At 41.1% G+C, this 27,968-nt stretch overlaps 1 protein-coding gene and 2 long non-coding RNA genes across 4 annotated transcripts in view; 1 reads left to right on the top strand and 2 right to left on the bottom strand.

The window, feature by feature from the left end:
• Nucleotides 1–27,968, top strand: part of LOC134223290 (uncharacterized) — a 59,735-nt gene that overhangs the window by 22,940 nt on the left and 8,827 nt on the right. The window lies entirely within an intron of this gene.
• On the bottom strand, nt 5,507–6,511 carry LOC134208217 (uncharacterized). Its single transcript, XR_009978555.1, has 3 exons — nt 6,308–6,511; nt 6,174–6,243; nt 5,507–6,053 (listed from the first exon to the last, which is right to left on the bottom strand). It is a non-coding gene; the product is annotated as an uncharacterized LOC134208217 (long non-coding RNA).
• Nucleotides 20,473–27,765, bottom strand: LOC134223314 (uncharacterized). Its single transcript, XR_009982521.1, has 3 exons — nt 27,418–27,765; nt 25,154–25,755; nt 20,473–21,264 (listed from the first exon to the last, which is right to left on the bottom strand). It is a non-coding gene; the product is annotated as an uncharacterized LOC134223314 (long non-coding RNA).

Below are 27,968 nucleotides of genomic sequence, written 5' to 3' on the forward strand. Positions count from 1 at the left end.
ACGTGTCAATGGAAGAACATTTGTTATTGTTCGACAAAACTGTTCGCGATTTGGACTCGGCGGGAATAAAGCTGGACGAGCGGCTTATCGTGTTCTATTTACTTCAGTCGATGCCGCGTTCGTATAGTCAGCTTGTTACAGTGCTCGAAACATTATCGGAAGGACAATGCACATTGGATTTTGTTCGAGCCAGGCTGCTCAATGAAAGTATGAAGCGTACGAACTGCGACGACGTCGGCCCGGCGGTTGATTCGACGGCCTTCGTAGGAAAAGGAAGGAAGAATAGGAGCAAACTGAAGTGTTATTCTTGTGGAAAAGTGGGGCATATACGCGCGGATTGCCCAAGCCGCACTGAAGAGCGGGTTCGGAATGGAAATGTGCTAAAGAGCAAGAAGAATGTGCACAAAGAGAAAGCATATTTCAGTGAAAAAGAGATGGTATTTGTGAGTCATTCCATGACAGATTGCTTGCAACAAAGTGATTGCTCATGGATTCTTGACTCAGGCGCGTCTGACCATATGGTTGGTAAAATTGAATGGTTGCGTCACGTGAAGAAGCTGGATAAACCAGTTCTGATTAAAGTGGCCTCTGGGCAGAAACTCGAGAGTAATTACTCTGGTTCGGTGAACATTGTGACCAGGATCGGAGATCGGAGAGCAAATGCTGTGGTTAAAGACGTTTTATACGTACCCGGATTGCGGTACAATTTGTTCTCGATCCAACGAATTGGGCTGTTGGGAATGCAAGTGATCTTCCGGAAGAATAGTGTCGATATTTTGCACAACGATGCTGTTGTATTCACGGGTAAACGTAAAGATAAGCTTTACGAACTGGACGTTGATGTATCGCGAGTGAAAGTGCCAGTTGCTCTTATGACTGAAAATGCTATAAGCAATGCAGAACTGTGGCATAGACGCTTCGGCCACATCGGAAAGAGCGGACTAATGAAGATGGTAACAAGTGAATTAGTGAATGGCCTCATGCTGAAGAAAGGTGAGCTGGTGGATCGTAATGTCTGTGAGCCGTGCCTCAAAAGAAAGCAGACAAGAAAGCCCTTCACAGATATGCCTCTGCCCAGGAGCTCGCGTCCCCTCGAGCTGATCCATAGCGATGTGTGCGGAGCCATGACACCGACTGCCTGGAACGGTAAGCGATTTTTTGTTACTTTTGTGGATGATTTCTCGCACTTCACTGCTGTGTATATGTTGCGCACTAAGGACGAGGTGCTTGAAGCCTTCAGAACGTATACTGCGATGGCCGAATCGCACTTCGACAGACGAATATCCCGTCTACGTTGCGATAACGGAGGGGAGTATGTTGGAGTAGCATTCCAGAACTTTTGCAGAGGCAAAGGCATTCAGCTTGAATACACGGTTCCGTACACGCCGCAGCAAAACGGCGTGAGTGAACGCCTTAGGGCCGATGCCCACGTAGCGGTTTTTCAACGCCACGTGCACGCAGCGTTAAAATAACGCTGGTGTGCATCGGCGTGGTGACGCTGCGTTACCGCTTTTTCCCGGTGCACACCTGCGTCTTTTTGACGCCACATGCACTCTGCGTTGAAATGACGCTACGTGGGCATCGAGCCTTAACCGGACTATGATGGACAAAGCGAGGGCGATGATTGAGGATGCTGATATGTCGAAGGCGCTGTGGTGTGAAGCAGTTCTGGCGGCGGTATATATCATCAATCGGAATCCAACGGCGGCATTGACGGTCGACAAGACACCATACGAAGTGTGGTACGATCATAAGCCTGATGTTTCAAAGTTTCGCATTTTTGGCGCAAAAGCATTCAGTTTCATCCCAAAGGAGAAGCGGAACAAGCTAGGTTCTAGGAGCAAAAGTTGTTATTTTGTCGGTTACAGCGCTAACGGATACCGGTTGTGGGATTCACGAAAGGTTTTCACCGCTAGGGACGTCGTTGTCGAAGAAATGCCTTTGATGTCAAGCAAGGAAGCAACCCGCCTTCCGGTTGTAAAACTGAATTGTAGTACAGTTGATTTAGCCGGGCCATTCGCTCCAGTGCCGGCCACAGACGACATGCAGAGTAAGCCAGATTCTATTGAGAAGGTTCGACTGGAAACTGTTGATGTATACGAAGATGACGAGTTCGATGATTGCCTGGATGAAGTGGAGCCGCAAGGGAATGAGCCAGATCCGTTGGAGGTTCGACGAAGTCAACGTGTTCGGAACGCTCCAGGCAAGCTTGATGATTACTCGTGTGTTGCATTCGCCCTCAATGCAGAAAATTATGTGGGTAACTTACCTGACAACATTGACAAGCTTAAGTTGCAACCTGATTGGCCGGAGTGGAAGAAAGCGATAAGTGACGAACTGAAGTCGTTAGCCGAAAATGAGACGTGGCAACTGATGGACCTACCAGAAGGTCGAAAACCTATAGATTGTAAATGGGTATTTCGGCTGAAAACGAACCCTGATGGATCCATTAACAAAATGAAGGCAAGGCTAGTTGCCTAAGGGTTTACTCAGCGTTACGGATACGATTACTATGAAACCTATTCGCCTGTTGTTAGAATGTCAACCGTCCGCATGATGCTTGCTCTAGCAAATCAAAAAAAATCTCGTTGTTCATCAAATGGATGTGAAGGCAGCTTTCCTACACGGGAAGCTCACCGAAGACATCTATATGAGGCAGCCCAAAGGATTTGAGAAGGGGAATATGGTGTGTAAGTTGAGCAAATCAATTTATGGGCTGAAGCAGGCTTCGAAGGCGTGGAACGACAGGTTCAACGAGTTTGTTGCAAGAATTGGATTCCTCCGGTGTACCGAGGATAGCTGTTTATACATACGCCGAAATAAGCTTGGGCCGATATATTTGCTTTTGTACGTCGATGATGTGCTCATCGTTTGCAAGGATTTGGGTCAAGTAGAGACAGTGAAGCAAATGTTGCAACGCGAATTCCGTATGGTGGACTTGGGTGAGGCACAGATGTTCCTGGGACTTCGGATCGAGCGGAATTACAGTGAAGGTATCATGAAGCTTAGTCAACCAGGGTATACCAAAGCAATTCTCCGTCGTTTCAGTATGGAATCTAGCAAGCCTGTGTCTACTCCTATGTGTGTCAACCTACAGCTGCAGAAACCTGAAGTGGAGCAAAACTTGGACAAGCCTTACCGTGAATTGATTGGGTGCCTGACCTACCATCACTTCTCGTCCAGATTTATGCTCGATTGTTTCCTATTTGAGTCAGTATCAGTGCAATCCATCTCAAGAACACTGGACATACCTGAAGAGGGTGTTACGATACCTACGAGGAACAACGCAGCATGGATTGATTTATCGTCGGCAGGACTCAGTTGAGCAAATAGTTGGTTTTGCAGACGCAAACTGGGCGACAGATCAAGGTGATCGCCATTCGGTTTCCGGCTACCTGTTCCAGATTTATGGGGCGACTACGTCGTGGAACACCAAGAAACAACGAACAGTCGCACTTTCATCGACAGAATCGGAATGCAGTGCTCTGGCTGACAGCATCTGTGAAGCTCTTTGGATCAGTAAGTTGTTTCAAGAATTAGGAGTACGTGAGAAGCAGCCGATTATCATCTTTGAAGACAACCAGTCAGCAATAGCTATATCTGGATTGGAGGCGCCGTCACGCAGACTAAAACATACCGATGTGAAACTAGAGTTCATTAAAGAATGTGTTGCTACCGGAAAAATAGATATACGATACAGGGCTAGTGGTGATCAACCTGCGGATCTTATGACTAAAGGTCTACCGTTGGCCTCTTTCAAGAAACATTGTTCTACTCTAGGGATTCAACCGTGATAGCTTGAGGAGGGGTGTTAGGATCAATCTGATCACTATTACTTAACAGTGTTTCATGCTACTTTCTTGATAGAAAGTACTTTGCACCTCCTGACATATGTATGACAAATGACAATTAATAAAACTCATTCCGTGTTTGTATTCCATCGTAAGCACACGTTTGTCTTATCCTCTTCATCCGAATTATCATATTTGACCCATTATATTTAAACATCGCCATTTTGTTCTTCAACGCACAACCTCACACAAACATCCGGTTTCTCCTTCGTGCATGTCGTTAGATTAAACTTGTTTTTCTTTTCAATTTGAGTGGCAAGTATACCTATCCAATTCAGTTTCCCTTTCTTGTATTTGGTTTTTCACCGTTTGCATTTCTGCGGCTTTAACACCTATCACACATCTGCATCCGCTTCTCCAATATTCTACAAACTGTTTTTTTTTTCTTCACGTGGCTCGACCGCCATTTTGAAAGTGCTACCAATGCTCTGTTACCCATAAAATCATCAAAGACATGCAGTAATGACTACCAATTCATTTTCACACACCACCGACACCATGTTGGATTACCCAATATATTTTACCATTCTTCTCAAATATGGTTCCCTTTTTCCACATACCCTTGTAATTTAATCACATATCTCCTTCTTTTAAGCCACCTTGTTGAATAGAAAATCCTGTCCATATTCACATAACTCCCGATCGCCATTTTGAAATCACCACGCTTTAGAAAATGCACTTTAGAAGACATTCTACTTTATACCAATTGAAAAATTATTTTCATCTGTATTTTACTTACAATGATACCTTATCCACTTTTCAATTCCACCTTTTGTCAAATTAACTTTCCACCAGTTGGAAAAAATATACCGACTGAACAATTCCGAACGATTGAAGACTAATCCAATAATTTTCACCTCGTCGCCAATGTAAAGTCGCGTAGAAATCGGATTCGAGAAATAGCAACACGCGCTGATGTGCTCTCGATAGCAGTCAAAATTCAACTGTCTTTATTTCCATTCTTCTTTTAACAAGTACAATCTCAAGTTACACGGTATATACATAAGTAGGTGAGGACGATTCAAGGTTTATATATATCATTTGAACAGGTACGATACTACACCCTTCACCTGCCTTGATGAACTTATTGAAGTCTCGTTTGTTCCAGTTGGTGAAGGCTTGTGTCAGAAGCGATTCTTTTTCAAGCAGGTCCTCATCGCTGAGTGGGTCTGCTTTGTCGATCTTACGCTGTTCCTCCCGTTGGACCTTGATTGCTTCCATGCCCTGCTCCGGGTTCTTGGGGACCGCGTAGTTAATTGTTTTACGATAGTGGTAGATTTCTTGCCTCGTTGGGGGGAGAAACTGGAAGTCTTGAACTATTGGCTGCTATAACCCCCTAGGCTACTCTCAGTCGATTCTGGGTATCTGCAGGGTCGGAACGAGGGAATCGGTATTCAACACTCACAGTCACTCACAATTCCACTTCTAGCAGGAGCTTACTATTAGGGCAGACCCATAAACAAGTTTGAGGATGGCGTCCACGAATAACCCTCTGTGGAAATTTTGCTCAAAAGCCACACTGCCAAGTCAATCTAGGCGAACCGTAAAGCGAGGGAGGTTTGGTAACTCTTTTTCGAGTTCGATGAGTTCGAAACTAAACAAAACGAGTAGTGACTCTTTTCAACTAACTGATGTGAACTGCTCAATTTCGTAGATTTACATGCGCATTTTTATATTTTAAGCTAGTTTACATAAATTGGGAGAACGATTATGCTTATTTGGCCATGGCTTACATAACTATTGTGACGTCACAAATTGATCTACTTGCGATTGTGTTTGCAGCGTTGGGATTAGCGGAGTATTGACCGTGTACAGATGATACAGCGGGGCGACGGTGGGTGGGCGAAGCCGCTACGTTATACGGTGCTCGTATCGATCTCTCCGTGAGTCTGTACCGGAATTGCATGCATCGGCGCTGGGGTTTGGTCGGAAGGGGAATTCTACAATCCTCGAATTCCGCCGGGCTATTACCAATTGGAGCCGTTGGTTGTGTCACGGGCGATCATTTACCGAGTCGCCCAGATAAAGACGGATTACAGATGGCGGACTCCGGACCTGCGAGTAGTTTGCACACTCCAACAATAGTCGGTAGTAGCTTCGGCTTTGTCTTTCCGACCGGTATTGTCCTCGGAAATTAAGATGGCGTCCTTCCCCGACAATAACTGGATGAGACAAAGGAAAGGAAAAAGGCCCTTTATGGACCTACCCAGGCTTATTAGTTCACTCCACCCGTGATTATAATAATTTCGCTTTTAACCCCACCAATTTCGCAAGTAAATATAAAGTTTCTTATACACTATAACAAAGTATACATTTCATTACCTTTTTCTCCTAGATTTTGTTCTCACTTCTAACGTGTGACACGTGTAAGACGAAGGTGATTTACCTTACCCTAATTGAATGCACAAAGGGTTAAATATGTTTCACTATATTTTTATAATATTACTTTTAGGCACCTTTTAATACAGTTGGCTAATTTTCCTACACAATGTCTACCACGCTGGTCTTGTTTTAGTGTAGACCTTACAGGCACACAACAGATGCTGTCCAAAAACCACTACTTGATCTTCGCAATATAACTTGTATGCGGAAATTACTATTTTAAAACCGCGCGCACTAACCACTCGCTTGTGCGGTCCGGTCCGAATTAATTTGGCGAGCGCTAAATTGCCAAGCTCGATCTTAACATTTCCACCTAAATACGAGCATATCCCGAATTTGCCGTATTTGAGTATTTAGGATATTCGGGAATGCCATACCCCCGTTGTTCATTTGTGGGTTACTGCCACGATGAGAAACCGCTCAAACCGCTGTCAACAGATTGCTTGCTTTGTGAGTGGTACCGATAGAGTGGGTTGGGATTTGGGAGAAAGAGCACCATTCTATTTCGCTTCATAAGCATAACGCAGGGTTGTATCCGCGAGGCGGAATAATAATAATATTGTGATAGAGTCACAAGTTCCACTTTGAAACCATCGGTTACACTGCTTCGTTGCATCAACTGCAGAGTAGGCTTTACGCTCACGTTTTGGTGGTTCAATCAAGGAGCTAATAGCGTGCAGTTTTCGCTTCTCGCAATAATCTTCTCCTTCGAACTGATCCTCATGAGGGGTTTGACCATCCATACGACAATACTGATAGCTACGCCAGTAGCAGTAATCTTCCAATATGCGTGTCATTTGACTGAAGACTAGTACTCGAGATCCTTGCTCCTGATCCCTCCAACGAATTATCCGCTGATCTCCAACAATCGGTGGTGTATGGTGGACCAGTACCATAAAACTGGTAAGGGTGATTGGCGCACCTCTTAAGCTTCATCAAAATGTTCTGAAGACGGCACTTTTCCATCATACCAGATCCGTTGACAATGATTTTGACCTCATTTTTCGGCAGCAGCCTCTTCTGCAGTGGGGTTCCCGTCAGCGACAGCCGGTTGGCCATCTTAAACTCGCTCAAAATTCCCGAAAGATTATATTTTTTATTCTTGATACAATGGGTCTCTCCCAGGCATCAGCACATCCCTGATGAATACATTCCTAGTATTCTGGTCTCCAATCAAGCAAACCGTACGCAACAAAGGACACCACCGTTCAAACTCGTTAACCCAGTTTTGCAGTAGTCTCGCATCTCGCCAGCATTGATATTATGCAACGTACACACCAGTCAAGCAGTTTGACGAACATTGACTCCGCCCCCAAGAAAACGCTTCGGTTGCTGCTTTGTTTGAACGTGTGTGAAGTTGTTCGAACAACCATTTGACAGTTGGCGGCTCGGTTGGAAAAATTAAAACGGTTTGATTTTTGGTTTGAGTTGTCGGGGGTGGAGTCAAGGTTTGCGGAACATTTTTGAGCGTTTGTAGTGAAATCGCACAAACCCCCATATTTTTTTTATGTTTTCAAGTTGGCGCTTTGGTCGTTCGTGTGTGTTATTGTTGGTCGAATAAAATGAGAGTTCGTGTCGCTGTTTGTGGGACTTGATGAATGTTTGAATAAACGAGAGGTGGAGTCAATGTTGGTCAAACTGCTTGACCGTGTGTACGTTCCATTACGGCGGGGACGCTCAAAATCGGAAAATCGATTTTGTTTTAGTGTTCGTTTCGGCCAACAGCTCCTCATCTTATTCCTGTTCCGTCTTTCGATGGCGAATGCTGCAAAACAAAAATTAGTTTCAAACGTTATTCTTTCTAAAAACTGTTGTGGAATTACAACCCCTTAGGGGTCATCCACAAAGAACGTCACGCTCCTAGGGGGGAGGGGGGTTCCGAGCAGCGTGACGACTCATACAAAAATTTTAGAGCTTTAATACAAAAAGTGTGACGAAGGGGGGAGGGGGTTTCGAAAATCGCCAATTTTTGCGTGACGTACTTTATGGATCTTCCCTTATGGCCCAACCGCTGAATACGGAATTGCGTACAAATCAAAAATACTCACTTTCCAGGGTCGCCAAATGTGCTCGCGGCATGTTGCATTTCTCCCTTCTCCCTCGCCTCCTTCTTCGGTATGCTGGCTGGCCTTGGCTGGTGGACTGCTCGATTATATAAATAACTTTGCCGGGGCCGATAGCATGCAACCCCGTGAAACAAGCACTAGTTCTTGAAGCCACCGTTTGTTGGTGTGGCGCTAGTGCTGTTCTTGAAGTTTAAAGCTCCGTTCATATTGCACTGATTAAATTTCGCGCGGGTATTTAATGATCGCAAAATGATTTTCGATTGTGAAAATTTAAATTTCATTAACTTAAGTTATATTGTTCTGTTTTCGTTATTTATCCATCATTTTACGTGCGGTAATAGTCGCCACATTATCATCGAAATCAGCCGAAATTATCACCGAAAAAAGCCAATAAATTAATTTCGATAGCCGCCACTCTCAGGCCGCCACAATTTAACATGTTCTGGTAAGGTGCAATCTATTTGACGATTGTCTTGTGTCGTTTGACATCGCAGCGATCATCATAATCCTCATGAATTTATCATTATTGACGAATAAAGGTTGCATGAAGAAAAAGAAAAAGTCGAAGGATTATATTTGAAAAAAATTGCACGGGGAAGCATACGGACAGTTTATTAAAACTCTTCTCAGAAATTTTAGGAGCAATTTAATTAGGAACGGTTGGCAGTACGGAGCTGTACTTTCCTTCTACTGCATAATAAACGCAATTTTTCTATTTCAAAATTAATTCTGTGATATCATACTTGATACACAGTATAAGAAAAGTCCAACCCCGTACTACTTTCCGTTTTCAAATTGCTTTTAGACATTCCACCAAAAGAGCTTCAAATAATTTTCGTATACTTCTAGAATTTTTAAGAAGAGTTTTAAAAAATTTCCCGTGTGCCTCCCGGTGATTTTTTTTTCAAATATCATCCTTCGGCTTCTTCTTCTTCTTGCAACTTTTAATCGCCTAACCACGAGCGTCTTCTTTTTCCACGATTTTTCTTCTTATCGGTCGAAAAAGTGACATCCGCTGCGGGTCGATGAATATTTAAGTGAACTCGGAGAATTTTAGTTCACCGGATGTTCATGTCGAGGTTTATTTTTTGTAAACATTACTCGCAGCGGATGTTTTCTTCTTACTGAAAATCGGCGCATAACGACATCGCGGTTTAGTCCAAGATGAATACACCACTAGGTGTTCCAATCTGCCAAATTCACGATTCAGCCATCTTGGATTTTAGTATGGAAGAGCCAGCCGGTTTGTTTATGTTTTGCACCGGAAATGAATTTTTCACCCCCGCCTTCTTCTCGTCCATAAACTGGGCAGATTGAAACACCTAGCTGTATATTCATCTTGGTTTAGTCCATGATGATGGAAACCTATTGTTTTTGTGTCAAACCACACAAGTCAAACTTCAAACTGTCTCTACTCTACCTAAAACTGAGTTCAATTGAGGCGGCCATTAGCGCTCGTAAAATGCTGTACATGACCAAATTAACTGGGATAAGCCAATTTTGAGAGAAATTGTATAAATATATTGTACTTCTGTTAACAATCATCCGATTTTGACAATTTAGGGATGCCTGGACCGGAGATTTAATATTTTTCACAGTATGTTTACACTGCCGATAACCGCAAGTCGAGCACATAAGTATATGGAGGCCCATACACAGATGTGCTCGACTTGCGGTTAGCGGCAGTACAGGGCTGGTTAATGTCTTCTTCTTCTTCTTAAATGGCTTTACATTCCAACTGGAACATGGTCTGCTTCAACTTTCCTCAGTTATTAATTGAAAGCTTTTCTATGCCCGCCATTGCATGAGTATGTATCTTATGTGGCAAGTACAATGGATACACTATGCCCAGGGTGTCGAGAAAGTTTCCAACCCGAAAACATCCTAGACCAGACCGAGAATCGAACTCGCCATCTTCGGATTGGCAATCCTACGCCTTTGCTCGCAAGGCTACTGGAGACCCCGGGCCGGCTAAGGTCCTCCGATAAATAAGTACAGAGCAGACGTTCATCTTCAATCGCGTGGTTGTGTAAAAGTTTGTACTCATCATTTTGAACTATGTCGTTATGTCTCCGTTGCGCAGTGCTAGTGTGCTGATAAATATGGTTCAAATTTGCCGTGTTTTACTTTTTAGCGCTAGTGTTAATTCCAAATTGCCCTAGATGGTAACACCACACTGTTTATGCACCACACTGTAGGCGCGATTTAAATCTTTACACACGATTTCCACGAAATTTTGTTCGAGCATCCACGTTTTTTCTCTGTAAAATAAGTTTATCAGAAACCGAATGAAAACACACATTAAGATCCGTCTCATTTACCGAATTAAAATTGAAAGTGCCAGTTCAAAGATTTAATAAATACCCAGTCTTAAAAAAGGCTGGAGCACCCTCCAAAACCATTAAAACATAAATCTATCAAAAGTAATCTTGCTATTCGATAATTATCGAACTGCCACTATGAGATATGCGACAGCACACCTACTTTCCAGTTGACGAAATCAATTCATCTATTTGATCTTAACGCATAAACTCTTTGGTTACAAACTTGAGCTCACTATAATATAGGCGTCGAAACTAAGATAAATTAATCTACTTAGTCATTGTACGTGTCATCGACAGGTGTTTTATGAAACACTATTGGAATCTTTTTCCTTTACATTTGATCTGATCCAACTGGAAGTGGATGTCGCATTGTGGATAAAATTTTGCTTTACTCTGGACCATTTGTGTGATGTTAGAATAATAGTTTTTGGAAGCATACACTACTAAAAATCCACACATATTTATTGGCAAAAATCCGTAGATTTAACTTATGATGTATATCAGCGCACACATAACCATTCTTCACGCGAACTACTTATCAAAAATATATCCAAATAAATTTTATGTGTGGTCCCGAATTAGCAATTATTTAATTTATATCGATTATTTTAGGGTGGAGCTATTGCAAAAATCTATAACTGCGACACATATATCTTATATAGATATTTTTGGCAGTGTAATGGACTTAGCGTCAACATCTGGAGATTAAAAATAATAACTATCATGCACCGGAAAAAGTTTTTTCGGATGACAAGAAACCTAACTATACTGCCCATGTCGCAAATGTGCCGATTATGAGTAACTCATAATTAATTAACTGTTAATCTTAAGAATCCTAAGTAACCTAAGAATTAAATCAGTTTAGTAGTGATTCAAATTGGTGTATTTAATTTTAATATGAATCTAAGACATGCATCTAATAGCAGCTGCCCTAGATTTGATTAAGTTCAGATTCAAAAGCTAAAAACTGTTGCACAGCTTCGTTCTATTTTATGCAGATTGAATCACGAGATTCAAATATTTCTTTTATATTTTGACGATTTAACGCGTAATTTTAACTACGGAATTCGGATCAATGCACTTTACCCGGCGTTTCTGAGCAGCAAGATAATTTTCATTTATTTAAACAAAATTAAAACATTATTTTGCTTCAGATTCCAACGAAAATAGTATTCTAAAATTAAAGGAAAAAATGAATCACTGCTGATCAATCAGCTAATTGCTTTGCAGTCTTATTTTTCCTGCTTGCAAAAATTTGGTTTTCAAACAGAAAGATGCATTATGAATTAAAGGCCCACTCTTTATCACAATGCCAAATGTTTGTCAAATTATTTCAGACATCTATCAAACTGTTGAGATATCCCAATAGGTATCAGGCAGACTTGACAAATTTGTTATTGTAATTAATTTGATTGTTATTGTGACAAAGACAGTGCTGATAACTTTTGCGCTATAGCGAAAAATCTGAAATAAACGAATCAGCTATAGACATAATAGCAATAAAGTTTTAAAACATATTTTAGATGGTGCGCTTTTTCTTTTAACAACAGCTTAAAATCGAGCCTAAAATAAAAAATAAACATTTTGTTTTTTATTCGAATTAAATCTGCCTTCGAGCGATATTGTCGCATGCGTCACTGTGTCCCGTGCTTAAAGCCAACGCTTGACAGCTAGCACCAAGTTTAGCACCAAGTTTTCGGCTTCAATCACATTGTATGCAGATGACAGCCGTTTCAGGGGGCTGATAGCATGAAGTGGGATAGATTTCCGTCTGCATCAGCAGAAAATCGAACCGCTTGCCGTCTGTTGGATATTTCGGGATCTCGATAAAGAGTGGGTAGCCGCGATTACATTTAGCAACGTTTATTGTTAATATTGTCGGCGTAGCACCAAGTTAGAATTCGGAAGTCGGGACTTCCGATCCGAACTTTCTTCCGAAGTTTTATTTGTCAAACTAATTGATGCGTTGTTAAGCGCATCTTTAGGCGAATCCAGCGCACTACTTCCGAAGTTGGGAAAGTGTCCTGTATCTGGAGAAAAATCCAACTTCGGTATAAAAAGCGGTAAAAAAATTTTCCGGATAGACAATATCGGATATCGAACGAATTAAAATATCGAGTAATAGAAAACGCCGACGAGACTGCAGTATAACAAAATTCGTATTCTTAGGGTCTGTCTCATTTGGAGAATTAAACTTAAAAGTGGCAGTTCGAAAATTAGCAAATAACCCAGTAATAAGAATGACTGGTGCCGCCCAGCCATTCCAATAAGACATCGATGCAAAATGATTCGATATCTGTCAGTAATCTTGCTCTGCGAGCAGGGTTATTTGATAATTATTGAAATGTCACTTTTAAGTTTAATTTCAGTTGAATTCTCCAAACGAGACAGACCCTTAATAACTGAAAGGCAGTATTGCCAGAAAATGTGTAATAAAATCCAGGGTTTTAAACACATACATAACATTTCTTCCCTCCTTTCGGAATGAACTTACGTTTCTACGGTGTATACTTGCAAGGTGGGCGACGATCTCTTGTTGAACGACGCACGATGAACGGGGAAGGATCTTGAGGAAACGGACTGTTGACTGGGCTAGCAGATGGTGTGTGGAACTCTGGAGAACCTTGTTCCGCTGGAGAACTTTCCGTGTTGTTTGGGGTTGACAGTGGATCAGGAACTCTTTCATTGTTGTTGTAGAAATGAATAGGCCTCGATGTTTCTTGCTGTTCTGTGCTACCTTCGTCCGAAGCTTCGATCTGATGTTTTCTAGAATCTATACACGAACGAATCTGGTCAGTGTGGCGCTTAAAACGTCTTCCCGCGTAGTCTATTTCATAGTGAAGATCTCCTAGACGAACGGCGACTACACCAAGAATCCACTTATCCATTCGGGTATTACAGGAAAGAAAGTATACTTGCTGGCCCACGCTGAATTCGCGAAAGGATGGTTCAAATTTGTTGTCTTGTTTCAGCGTGACTCTTCGGTGAACATCTTCGGGCTTGAGCAGGTCTAGTCGTGTTCTGATGCTTCGCCCAATAAAAAGCTTATACGGTGATTTTCCGGTAGTAGCGTGAGGAGCTAAGCGATATTGCTGTAGGAAATTGTTCAGGTGCGAGTGTAACGTTGATGCGGAGGTTCCCATAGCCTTTAATGCGTCCTTTGTTGTTTGTACGTACCTTTCGGCCTGACCATTAGTAGCAGGGTGGTAGGGAGCCGAAAGCTTGTGAAATTTTTTTTTTTTTTTTCCAATTTCGTTTATTTGGTAGGCTCAGGCGTGTATAACACTTTACGGAGCCATTGTTCTTTGTGATATATACAATCAATATCATTTTATTATACGGTTAATAAGAAAGGGGAAGGAGCCAGCGTACTCGTGGTGACTCGAGGTTAGTTTACAATGTTTAAGGATGGACGGGGCTTAGGATTTGGGATCAGGAAATTTCAGCTTCTCATCCGGGCATTTGGCGTCAGTGACGATGTGGCGTGTCGTCGTGCTCGAGGAATGGTTCGACTGGGAGCATCTTCCGGATGGCAAGAGCTATGGAGCTCTACGGAAGAAAAAGGCAGAGACAGAACAAAAAAAAAACTTTAAAGAAAGAAAAAAAAACAAAATGTTAGATTTTGATGTCAGAAGCACAAAGAAAACTATAAATGGCCTGCATATAGACAACATCACGATCTCCCAAAACACCGCGAACTTCCCTGAAGGGTTGTTTACCTCGGGCCACAAGGGTATCCAATAATTGCTCTCTGGAGGCGTCGTTTTCCGAGCAGGACCAAACTACGTGATCGATGTCATCATAACCGGCTCCGCACCTACATAAGTTGCTATCGACAAGGTTTATTCTGTACAGATGTGCGTTTAGTGAATAGTGATTAGACATAAGTCTCGACATCACGCGAATGAAGCCTCGACTTAAGTCCTCACCTCTGAACCACGCTCGCCCAGAAACTTTTGGAACTATGGAAAATAGCCACCGTCCAAGTTCGTTGTGTGTCCAATTTCTTTGCCAACTTTGAAGAGTACTCTGACGGACTAATGGGAAAACTCGTTGCTCGAGTATTGTCTATCATAAACTTCACCTTCCTGTGCGCCCACCTTTGCCAGCTAGTCTGCCTTCTCATTGCCGTAGATTGAGCAGTGAGACGAGACCCAAACAAAGGTAATCTTGAATGATCTTTTCGACCAAAACACGCATCTGCTCTCTTATGTTTGTAAGAAAGTAAGATGCGTGCTTAACAGGTTTCATCGACCGGAGTGCCTCGATAGAACTAAGACTATCCGAGAAGATGAAATAATGGTCTACGGGCTGATTGGAAATAATCCCCAAAGCGAAGTTAATTGCTGCCAGCTCAGCAACATAAACCGAGCACGGTTCCTGAAGTTTTCGGAAGGTGGTTGAAGTTACATTGAAAACACCGAAGCCAGTGGATCCGTTAATGCGAGAACCATCAGTGAAATATCTGTTGTTGCAATTGACATGTTCATATTTTTCTGAAAAAGGAGGGAATAGATATTTGTCGAAGATGATCTGGTATTCCTTGAATAGCGTATTTCATGGACAGATCGTATTCAATTGAGGAACTGTCGTTGGTGAAGTGAACTCGAGGTGGATTATAACACGGAAGACAAAGATCTGAAGAAATGTAGTTGAGATAGACTCTAAGGAATCTTGAACGACAAGTCAGTTCAAGCATTTTATCGAAATTATCTAAGACAAGTGTGTTACTTGTTCCACATTTGACGAATATTCTAAGTGAGAGCTCCCAGTAACGGTGCTTTAAAGGAGTGACTCCAGCAAGCACCTCCAGGCTCATGTTATGCGTCGAATGCATGCAGCCAAGGGCAATACGCAAACAACGATACTGAATTCGTTCCAATTTGATCAGATGGCAATCAGCTGCTGAGAGGAAGCAGAAAGAGCCATACTCTAAAACAGAGAGAATAGTCGTTCTATAGAGTTTGATGAGGTCTTCCGGGTGAGCACCCCACCAGGTTCCGGAGATAGAACGTAGAAAATGGATCCTTTTCCGGCATTTTTGTATCAAATACTCAAAATGGAGTTTCCAAGTACATTTAGAATCAAACACGACCCCAAGGTATTTAGAAGATAAAGATTGGTTGATGTCATCATTCAACAGTTTTAGTTTCAGTTGAGCAGGGTACCGCTTCCTAGTAAACACAACCAACTGAGTTTTTTGCGGTGAAAACTCGATCCCTAAATGTCTGGCCCAAACAGTCAGATTATCCAGTGTACTTTGTTATGGTCCTTGCGAGACAGCTGCACATGGACCTCTTAGAGAGACCACGGCATCATCTGCAAGTTGTCTGAGCGTGCATTGTCCTTCCAAACAATTGTCAATATCTTTAACATAGAAATTATAAAGCAAGGGACTTAAACATGATCCTTGGGAAAAGCCCATGTAGCTATTTCTGGAAGTTGTCAGAGTGCCGAGTGTGAAGTTCATTTGTTTTTCTGACAACAAATTGTACAAGAAATTGTTCAAAATAACGGGTAATCCACTACTGTGCAGATTGTCTGACAGTACTTCTATGGAAACTGAATCAAAAGCGCCCTTAATATCCAAGAATACTGAAGCCAATTGCTCCTTGTGCGCAAAGGCCAGTTGTATATCTGAAGAAAGCAACGCTAGACAATCGTTTGTTCCTTTCCCTTTTCGAAATCCAAACTGAGTATTTGAAAGCAATGCATTTTCTTCGACCCAATGGTCGACTCTTGAAAGGATCATTTTCTCCAATAATTTTCTCATGCATGATAGCATGGCAATCGGTCGGTATGAATTGTGATTAGACGCTGGTTTCCCAGGCTTTTGAATAGCTATTACTTTGACCTGGCGCCATTCTGGGGGCACAATGTTGTACTCCATGAAACAGTTGTACAGGTCAAGTAATCGTCTTTTAGCGATATCTGGGAGGTTTTTAAGAAGATTGAATTTGATATTATCGCATCCCGGAGAAGAGTTGTTTGATGAAAGAAGAGACATAGAAAGTTCCAGCATTGAGAATGGTCCACCCAAAGAACCGGGATCAGTGACTGATTCTCGAAATAGCGGTTCTGCTGGTACGGAATCTGGGCAGACCTTGTTTGCGAAGTTGAATATCCAGCGATTGGAGTATTCTTCCCTCTCTTTGGTGGAAATGCGGTTCCGCATGTTGCGAGCCGTTTTCCACAGTGTTGTCATTGAGGTTTCTCGTGATAGTCCTCGACAAAACGTCGCCAGTAGCTACGTTTTTTGCCTTGAGAAGATTTTTGAGTTTTCTTTCGAGCCTCAAATACTCTTCAAAGCTCTGACCTTCCGTGTTTACGGAAGGCCTTGAAGGCATCAGATTTCTCAGAATACAACTTAGTACATTCATCATCCCATCCAGGAGTGGCTGGTCTTATGATGACAGATGTACTTGGAACGCGTCGTTTCTGAGCTTCTAGTGCGCTTTTTGAATCAACTCAATAAGGAATCGATATTCATCCAAAGGTGGAAGAGTATCAGTTGATTCAATACCAATTTTTACCGCCGATGCAAATTTTGCCAGTCAATGTTCTTCGTGAGATCGAAAGGAACATTAACTGGCTCAGATTGTTGATAGCCACTCTTAATTGTGGTGACTATCGGCATATGGTCACTACCATGGGGATCTTGAATTACCTTCCACGTGCAATCTAATGATAGTGAATTTGAACATAAAGACAGATCAATACGGCTTTGTTGACCATTTGGTCCTATTCGAGTTACTTCACCAGTGTTCAAAATATTCAAATTGAAATCGTCACACAAATCATAGAAAATAGGCGCTCTATAATCGTCATACGTTTCGCCCCATCCAATACCATGTGCGTTCATATCACCCAATATCAATACTGGAGATGATAGGAGGGAGACTGCGCTCCAAAAATGTCGACGATTAATAGAGGCATTTGGAGGAATGTACACTGAAGCTATGCAAAGATCTTTATTCTTCACATTTACTTGGCATGCGACGATTTCTAAGCCGGGAACAGTCGGAATGGGAATTTTGTAGAAGGAGTAGCATTTTTGATCCCCAAAAGAACGCCACCATAATGATCATTCCGATCTTGGCGAATAATATTAAAATCGTGGAAGTTGATTTCATCTTCAGAAGAAAGCCATGTTTCACAGAGTGCAAATACATCGCAATCGGAATTGCGAATCAAAAACTTGAACACGTCTAATTTATTTTTCAGACTATGATAGTTCCACTGCAGCACAGTGATTGTATCTTCGGTATTGGCCGTATTATCCATCGAAAGATACAATTTCTGCAAGAAGGGGCCATGAAACAGTCAATTGCTTCAGATAACTTTCCACTGTTGGTATAAAAAGGACAATAATAGGCCTCAATGAATTCGGAATATTGAATAAATTCAAAAAGCGGTCCACAAGGTCCTTAAAGGAGATCAATCCTCGCTTGGACGGAATACTTTTACTAGAAGTGCGAATTACTTTTTTTCTTTCGTTGATTCTCCTAGCCGGATGTTTCTTCGAAACATCGGATTTTGGCAATGGCGGGAATGCCTTACTGCAACTAGGATCAAAAGAAGCAGTAGGGACAGGTTGCTTCGGGATTTTAAATAAACCCCCATTACCTTCATATTTTGCCAAGCTTTTATGGATGATTTTTGTTCTCTTGCGGCGCGATCCCGGGGAAGACGGTTGCTTCCTCTTTTCGGGCACGTGTACCTCCGCAGGATCATCCATATCGGCTGCGTCAGAGTCCAATTCATCAATGGATATGGAATCATAATAATCACTTACACGAACGGTGGCTGAAATAGCAGTCGATGCAGTGGCTGTGGCGGATGTGTCTTGCGACTTAACCATTTCCGCATACGACTGCTTGGAGCGCTGTACCAACGAACGCTTCACTTTTTGGGTGCGCTTTTTGTACACCGGGCATTCCTGCAAACCATGGGGAGGATTCAAACCACAATAAGCACATTTTGTTGCCTGTTGCTGGCAGGACTCCTCCCGATGCCTTTCAGAGCATTTGCCACAACGTGGTTTGTTGTCACAAAACTCGGCAGTGTGACCAAGTTGTTTGCAATTGGTACAATTAAATACCCTTGGCACAAAAAGACGCACCGGAAATAGCATATTTTCAATATCAACATATTTTGGGAGCATCGAACCGGCGAACGTCACCCGAAGCGAACCTGACTTGGAATATACCTTCTTTCCATCTACCGTGGCTGCTGAATGCAATTCCTTGCAGTCCAGAATATCCACGGTAGACTCCATTGCATTCTTTAGGCGGCCTTTTCCCGCAAGTACATCCTTGCAAGTCAGGCTCGCTGCGTTGATCACACCTTCAATTTCGACCTCCCGCGAGGGGACATAAACCATGTATTCAACATTGTACGCCCTGTCGCCAGCAATTTCATTCGCCACCTGGTATGTAGGTGCGGTGATGCGTAATTTGTTCCTGTTGATCTGGCTAAAATCAAGCTTCGGAAAACGACGCGTCAAATCTCGTTTAATGCCGAGAAAATCTAGGCTTTTTACTTTCTGCCGAAAGTAAACAACCCAAGGCCCAGGCGAAGCCGCATGGTACAATCGAGTGCGCCCTCCATCTTTAGCAGGCACATTGCCTTCTCCAGTCTCCGCCTCCATTCTCACCCCGCAAGGTGGAAGGATAATTTTGCTTATACTAACTTAAAACTAATAGCAAATTAGAAAAAAAAACTAAAAAAAAAACTAATTCGATTAATTCTAAGCAGTCCCACTCTGTACAAACAGAAGGGAGAACAATAAAAAGTTTGCCACTTATCTGCCCCTGCTGCTGTAGGTAGCAGCAGTAACAATAGCCTGCTTCACTGGCGTCACCAGAAGCAGCTACTTCACTCGCCGACAGCGATCGCCTTGGATCCGTAGGTAGGAGCGCACCACACAATAGCCGTTTCACTACCGAACACAATCCGCGATGAGACACAGCACACACGTCTGGCTCGTTCGAACTATCGGCACGGAATGTTTGTGAAATTTGACGCCACTTTTCTGAAGAAACTCTTTGAATTCAGCAGCTGCAAATTGTGGACCATTATCCGAAACAACAATAACGGGTACTCCATAACGTGAAAACAGCTCATCCAAAATTCCAATCGTCGCTGAAGTTGTCGTTGAATTGGTGACCTTCACTTCCAACCACTTGCCATAGGCGTCAACTATAATCAGCAGCATGGAGCCTGCAACCGGACCAGCATAATCAACGTGAATCCTTTCCCAGGGACCTTTGGGATACTGCCAGTGGTGGTCACTAAACTTTGGAGGAAGATGTGCTTGACGAGCGCATGCGGAACAAGATTTCACTGCTTTTTCGATGTCCGCATCTATTCCCGGCCAGTAAACAAACGAACGAGCAAGTCCCTTCATCTTCACAATACCAATGTGCGACACATGGAGGTCATCCAGGACAAACTGACGAAGAACAGATGGTACAACTACACGGTGTTCAAAAAGTAAACAACCGGCAGCGAGAGTGTATTTGGCTTCAGGTGCTTTGTATTCGTACCTTGTTAAATCTGCGCCAGTTTCCAGGAGTTGTATTATTTTACCCAGACTAGGGTCTTTGCGAGACTCCCGAGCAATCTGTTCTGCACGAATCGGTAGTTGTGATATTTGATGCATCGTAAACAAGTCAAACTCATCGTCTTCACTCTCTCTTCCCTCAGTAGCAGATAGTTTCTTAGCAATCATCGGTGTACGGACAATTCGAGAGCAGTAATCTGCATTAACATTCTCCTTCGTGGATTTTGAAATAACTATCAAAAGTGGGAGGGAAAATGATATTGTTTTCAATAAATGAACACGTCTTGTTCGGTTGCTTGTCACTAAACTTCTGATCATGTGTATTTCTCCTATTTCTTACATTTCCTAATTTCTCCTATTTTCCCTTTTCCTCTCTGTATGTTTCTCACTATCTCTGAGCGAGTTTTAAGCGTTATCTAACTACTACAACTCCTTCATCCTTTAGTAGACAAATTAATCAAACTTTAGATATTTTATTCGATTCAAAACATAATTCATTTAGTATTTTAAATTTTTCGAAGGCATGACTTACATGCACTAGCTTAAAATAATTAATATTTACAAAATATACAATTAATTCTTATTATTCAATTCTACTTGTAGTAGACAAAATCATTTTTCTTACGCTTTTTCATAATTCTTTTTGATCGCCTAATCGAAACCACAGGTAGTGGATCAGAAACTTCATTCTGTAAATTATTTTGAATTTCCTCATTTGAAAAAATGAAAGAATCTGCAGGATAACCATAAAATTCGAAATCTTCATTAAGTGATTCTTCGAAATCAGGATCTTCATCTTCTCGTCTTCTTTTACTGCTATTTCTCAAATTGCTATCACTTCTTACTGAAGTCGGTGACAAAACAGGCTCATCAGTTCGTGCTGTTGACAAAATTGGTGCTTCACGATTTTCTACAGATGACGAAATGGGTGCTGTTGATGACAAAAAGAGTGCTGGATCGGGTATGAAGTTTGCCGCTTTCTCAAAAGGTAAAATCAAAGTTCTCTTACGAGAAGAGCTCGTGGATAGCTTAAGCTGACGTCTGTGGGCCAGCACTATCCTTCCTCCAAGAGAAATCTGAAAGGTAGCATCAGAAACTTGTCTTAAAAATGTGGCTGGTAACCATCTTCTGATGTCTGTAGGGTTAATGTTTTTATAATAAATCAGATCTCCATTCCTGAGTGCAGCAAAAGCATCAGGTTTTTTTCAAGATTGGTACTATTGAAAGTTTGCTCATCATGCGAGTTAGTCAAATAATTTTTAAAATTGTTTTAAGGGGTTAATTAGGTCCAACAGAGTTTTTGGTTTGTAGGAGAGTAATCTTTCTGAAGGAAATTGACCTTTATTACCCAAACAAATGTTTCGATAATTGGACAGAAAATATGCTATTTGTTCATCAACGTCTAATCCTCTCATCTCCGGATCAAGTAAAAATTTCTTTAATACGTCTTTCACTAGTCGTCCAGTTCTCTCTGCTTGACCGTTGCTTCCGGATGATACGGTGGACTTTTCATCACAAAAATACCCTGATGTTTTAAAAATGTCACAAATCCCTCTGAATTGAAGGGTGGTCCTCCATCTGTGACTACAACATCTGGTAAACCGTATCGCGCAAAAATACCTAAAAGAACCTTTAAAACCTTTTACAATCAGTTCCGTACCGCATATATTCTAGCTCGATCCACTTGGTAAAGCTGTCTACGACGACTAAAAAAACTTTTCGTTCAAAATAGAAAAAATCAGCGTTAATCCTACTAAATGGCTTGATTGTAGGAATCCACTGTGAATAGGATGCCTTCTTGCTGATTGCTGTCATTTGATTGCATGTCGCACAAGTTTTCACGTAGTCTTCCACGTCTTTGTTTAGTCCGAACCAATAGACTGTCCTTCGAGCTAATTGCTTTATTTTGCTAATACCTGAGTGGTTCATATGAAGCATCTTCAGCACCTTGGTCTTCATGCTCTCAGGAATTACCACGCGATCCTGGAATAGAACACATCCTTCGACTTCTTCTAGTTCCTGGTAGTGAGAGTATACATCGAGAAAACATTTTTCTAATCTTTGAGGCCAACCTTTCTTCAGATATTTTAATATCGTTTGCAAAAAATTGTCATTCAAGTCGATTGGAAATGAAAAAAATGGAAAAAATTGTCATTCTTTATAGTCGATTGGAAATTCATCGGAAAAGTTGAGATTTTTAACGTACTTAACGGCCAATTCTCGGGGATCTCTTCAGGTAAAGGGAAACGAGAACAAAAATCGGCGTTGCCTAAACGTGACGAAGGTCGATATACTATTTCGTAGTCATAAATAGAAAGCTCCATAATGTACCTTTGCAAACGTGTCACTGAAATGGAATTCTTACCCTCTTTGCCAAAAATACCAATTAGAGGCTTGTGGTCGGTATAAATAGTAAAACGCTTCCCGTAAAGAAATTTATGAAATTTTTTCACAGTGCTTACAACTGCTAACGCCTCAAGGTGTAAAATAGGGTAATTTTTCTGAGCATCGTTTAGGGTAAATGAGGTGAAGCTTATTGGCCTCTCTTCGTTCTCTACCAAATGTGCTATCACTCCTCCTATCCCATAGCTGCATGCATCTGTAACCACCAAAACAGGCTTATATGGATCAAAATACTCCAAAAGGTTAGGGTTTAAAAGAAATCCTTTACAATCTCTAAATGCTTTTTCACAATTGTCAGACCAACTATACGTCACGTTTTTTCTTAAAAGATTGTAAAGGGAACTGATACGAGTAGACAAATTGGGAATAAACTTGGAATAGTAAGTTACTAATCCCAAAAACGCCTTCAATTCGGAAACGTTCTGTGGAGCTTTCGCTTCACGGATTGTTTTCACTTTGTCAGGAGCAGGGCAGTAGTCCCTTGTCCGTTAGAACATGCCCCAAATAAGGCAATTGCTTTACAAAAACTTGCATTTCTTCAAGTTGACCTTTATGTTGGCTTTGGCTAACCTTTCCAAAACCAAAAAAAGCTTCTTTTTGCAATCGTTCAAGTCCTTTCCCGCTATTAGTACGTCGTCTAAATAACACGTAACGTTTTCTAACCCACTGAGAACTGGGTCCATGACCTTTTGGAATATCGCTGCGCTAGACGATGCCCCTTGAGGCAGTCTATTATAGGTGTAAAAGTCTTTCATGGTATTTATTACCATAAACCTCTTCGACCTATCACTTAAAAGCAGCTGGGTATATGCCCCTTCAAGATCCAAAGCACAAAAGATGGTCGAACCCGAAAGTGTAGCGAACAAATCCTGCGCTACTGGCAAAGGATAAATATTTGGAAATAAAACCTTATTAATTGAGACTTTACAGTCTATCACCAAACGTATGCTCTTATCCTTCTTAATTATCGCTATTACCGGCGAAGCCCATTCACTAGCCTCTACTGGCGTGATGACTCCTTGCTTCTCCAAATTTTCCAAATAGTCAACAACCTGTTGTCTTAAAAGAATAGGAACTTCGTAAGCCTTTTTGAAAATAGGGGTATCTTCTTTTCAGATTAAATCTCCCTTGAAACCCACTATTGGACTGGAAAAAATCTTTGGTGAAAATAGTTGGAAACTTACTCTTTACTTCATCTACAACTCGATCTACAACAGTCTCCTCAGCCAGATCAATGTTCCCAACAGTCAGTGGAAGATTGGTGAAAGTGTTTCGCCATCCGGAATAGAACACGTCCAACCAGGAGCGACCAACCAGCGGGATGAAATCATTATCGCAACGCAAAACAACTATACTAAGCTGTTTTCTAACTCCAGCAAGCTGCACCTCAACGAAATTTTTTCCAACAACCTTCAATTTGTTTCCATCAATAACTACGAGTTTCTTGTTACATCGTTGCATTTCACAGTTTGCAAAATTTCTAAGATACAGCGTCTCTGGAATCACACTTTCCGCTGAACCACAATCGATCTCCATGGTTAAACGTTTTCTATTTATCAAGGCTTCCACATAACAGGGATCACTTATTTTGTTGACGGATGAAATCATTAAACAAGGCATACCATCATCATAGTCTGAATCAGAATCTAAATCTTTTTTCAATCGCTTGAAAAGGCGTGAGTCTTTGGAAGTGGATGGTTTTGGAGAATCGAGGAATTTTACACTGGCTTGACTTTTACGAGGGCTTTTACCATGTAAACGGTAACAAAATTTTCTTGTATGACCGGTTTTCTTGCAAAAGGAACAAAGGTAAAGTGGTTTTTCTGCACCTCCACCTCTTTTGCTTTGGAATCTATTGTTGCTCCTGCTTCTTGAAGTAAACGATCGCTTCTTATCAAAACTCCTGCTCCTGCTACGGAATCTATGCCTAGACCGTGAGCCTTCCGATTGGTGACCTAATTAGCCTTTCTGCCTTAGTCGCAGATTAATTCTTTTTCGTCACACAATCTTTTCTGCAGCTGAGTGTCGTTCACTCCTATAACAAGCATGTCACGTATAGCCCTGTCTTTAAACTCCCCAAAATCACATCTTTCTGCCAAATTCTTAACCGTTATTACAAAATCTTCCAAAGACTCATTTCTACCTTGCCTCTTTGTCCAAAATTTATAGCTGTGTACAACAGCTGAATCATTTTTATCATAACGTTTTTTCAACTCATCTGTCATTTGCTTGTATGTTAGGTCATTAAAATCTTTTCCTGGGAACAACCTTTTCAATTCCGTAAAAATTTCTTTTCCGCAAACCGCTAGGAATGACGTTTTATAATGTTCTTCCGGAAATTCATTGTGCTTAAAAATCCATTCCAGCTGTTCTTGATACTGGCTGAATGGCATTGAGTAAGGAATAAAGGGGTCTGCAATTGATGTCAAAGTCATCCTTTCCAAAGAAACGCACAAGAATATCAACACAAAAAAAAACACAAATTAAAATTTGGACCCAATTGCTATTAAAATAAAATCTCTCGCAGCACTAAATTGTAAAATGTAAACAAAAACCACGTACCTGATTTACTATGCACCAAAACAATCCAACAAAAAAGCACTCGGTAAAAAAAATGTTGCTCTGCGATTTCAAATCCGCTCCACCGCACGGTAGCCAAAATGCACCAAAATCGCAGCAACCAAAATCGGCAAAAATAAATCTCCGATGCACTTCTGTCACAGCAAATAAAATCCCACGACGCCAAAGGCACCAACACTACGACGTACCTCCGCACCTACAGCAGCAATCCACACACCACAGCAACAAAATCCAGCAGTACCAACACCGGTATATCCAGCAGCAGAAAACTCGAGTCCGCACTATATGCACACAGCTGATCGTTGGGTGACAGCTTCACGGTTCGTTCACGACGGCAAATGATCCGATGTTTTTTGTTGCACTCGATGCACTTTTATCGACGCTGACACCTCCAAAAGCCGACTCGACTGGCTCCGTTGCACTGGTTGTTGGTAGTGGTGAGCTGATCGGTAGTTCACGATGGTGAACGCACACTTCTCAATCCTGTTAACGATGTTCTCTTTTGCGTTCTCGGTCGCTGATTTCGTTTGGTTCGCTGAATCTCACACAGAGAAATGTGCTGATGTGAGGTCCTCGTTCAAATGCTGTAAATGTTGAATACCAAAAATGCATGTGTAGAAAATGGTCGTCGACAAAATATAACCACGTTTATTTCTCAAAATGGTGGTTTTAAAAAGTATTTTTCTCTACAGATTTCAATTTGTGCAATCTTCAAAATTTCATGTTTTCTTCGCCATAAAAGGATAATGATACACGAAAATAAATTTTCTTAATTATTATATTTGCCAAAACACATACATTTTTGCCATTGCGTTTTTTATATAAACCATATGCATTCTTCAGATGAAGGTTATGAAACATTCGAATGATATTCATAATATGAAACTTATACATTTCATGTCCATACCGAATATCTTATATTAGATTTATAATTACATTCATGCAGTTGTTGCATGAACGTCATTACATGAATGATAATGAAATCATTGGATTCGATTATGAATTTCATTAACCTGGTTCATGTTATATTCTTGTTCTTCTCGCCTTCAAAATAAGCTCAAATTAAAAAAACAAACAAATTAGTTTTTTCTCGACATTTATTATTTATCCAAATCATCAATGGTTTTGGAGACATTTCAATATCGTTTTTCAGTTCTCCATTCTTTATCGTAGGTTGAGGCTCGGGTTGAGGCTGTGATTCACTGGCGCAACGAATTATATCACGCTTCGTATCGCATATTATACTGGGGTGTAGGGAACTGGGTGGTTCATGCACTGCGCAAGCTGCTCTACCATTATAGCCAAGAGCATTTTCAATGTCACCGTGATGTTTTTCTTCGCTACAGCTTCGGGAATAAGATATTAAGCTCCTTGGTCGACCACAGTTGTGGATACCTCGTCACCATACGTCACGATACCCACGGTACTGAAACAATGGCCAGCCAGGAGGAACAATCTCGCATATCAAGCTTACGCTGTTACAAATACAAACTACTGGTTTCTCCGGTGTAATTATCGATTCATCCGGGCGATGACGGATCAATAGCGCTGTAAAAATTAATCTATTTTAGTTTAAGCTGCTGGCGAACTTCTCTCAACATCGTCAAGATTTGTTATATTTAAGATAATTGACTTCACTAAACTGGAATGGATGTTTTGCCTTACCTTTTCTTGTTGGTTAATAATAAAAGATTCGATGAGATGTGTGCCCGGTTATGACTGGGACAAGTTTGGAATATTCGTTTAAGACTGCAAGGTCCATCACTGCCTTACACAAATGAAATGCATTTATTATAATAAACTGTATAGATTCAGATAGATTACACCTTATATTTTCCTGATTCAATGCTCAAAAATGTTCCAGCAGCTTCCAGCGCCATGTTTTTTTTTCTCATATCCGCTTCGAATCGAAAGTATAAGTTTTTTCTTATACATTTTTGTCATTAGGAAAAACTTATACTTTTTATTGTCAAATAAAATATAATATATCAACACGCTAAATGCTTTATATTCAAATATGATATGATCATTATTGGACGAGTAATAAAGTTCATGCTTGTATACATAATAATGAATATATATCTAATTTAATAAATAAAACAAATGCTTTTTTTTACGTGTAGGTTATTGTTCTGGCTCAAAAGAATTTTATACAAAAGACACTCTCAGAACAAAGATGAACCACGCTCAAAAAATTGGCGGAAAGCAAAATTCACTGCACAAGGAGCAAACAAAATGGTACTTACGCCGAGCTCCTTGGAAAAAATCGGTAGGAACTATTTCAACCTACAAAACTGCACTTTTTTTTCACACGCGAAATAAAAAATAAAATTTCATGCAAATTTTAAAATACTTTAAAAAAATTCTATCCTCGTCGCCACTGAAATAACTATCAAAAGTGGGAGGGAAAATGATATTGTTTTCAATAAATGAACACGTCTTGTTCGGTTGCTTGTCACTAAACTTCTGATCATGTGTATTTCTCCTATTTCTTACATTTCCTAATTTCTCCTATTTTCCCTTTTCCTCTCTGTATGTTTCTCACTATCTCTGAGCGAGTTTTAAGCGTTATCTAACTACTACAGATTTGTACACAACATCAAAATTGAAGTGTGCCAAATAATCAGCATAATTGGCCATTCTACTGATACAGAGTGTTGATAAAGATTTGGCTGGATGCAAAATTTGAGCCAAGGGCTTGTTATCCGTTATTAGAGTAAATCTTCGAGCATACAGGTAGTAGAAAAACTCAAAGGTTCAGCCCAATCGGGTTGTACGCAAAGGTGACGTTGAACTA

Source organism: Armigeres subalbatus, chromosome 1 (assembly GCF_024139115.2).
Source record: "Armigeres subalbatus isolate Guangzhou_Male chromosome 1, GZ_Asu_2, whole genome shotgun sequence".
NCBI lineage: Eukaryota > Metazoa > Arthropoda > Insecta > Diptera > Culicidae > Armigeres > Armigeres subalbatus.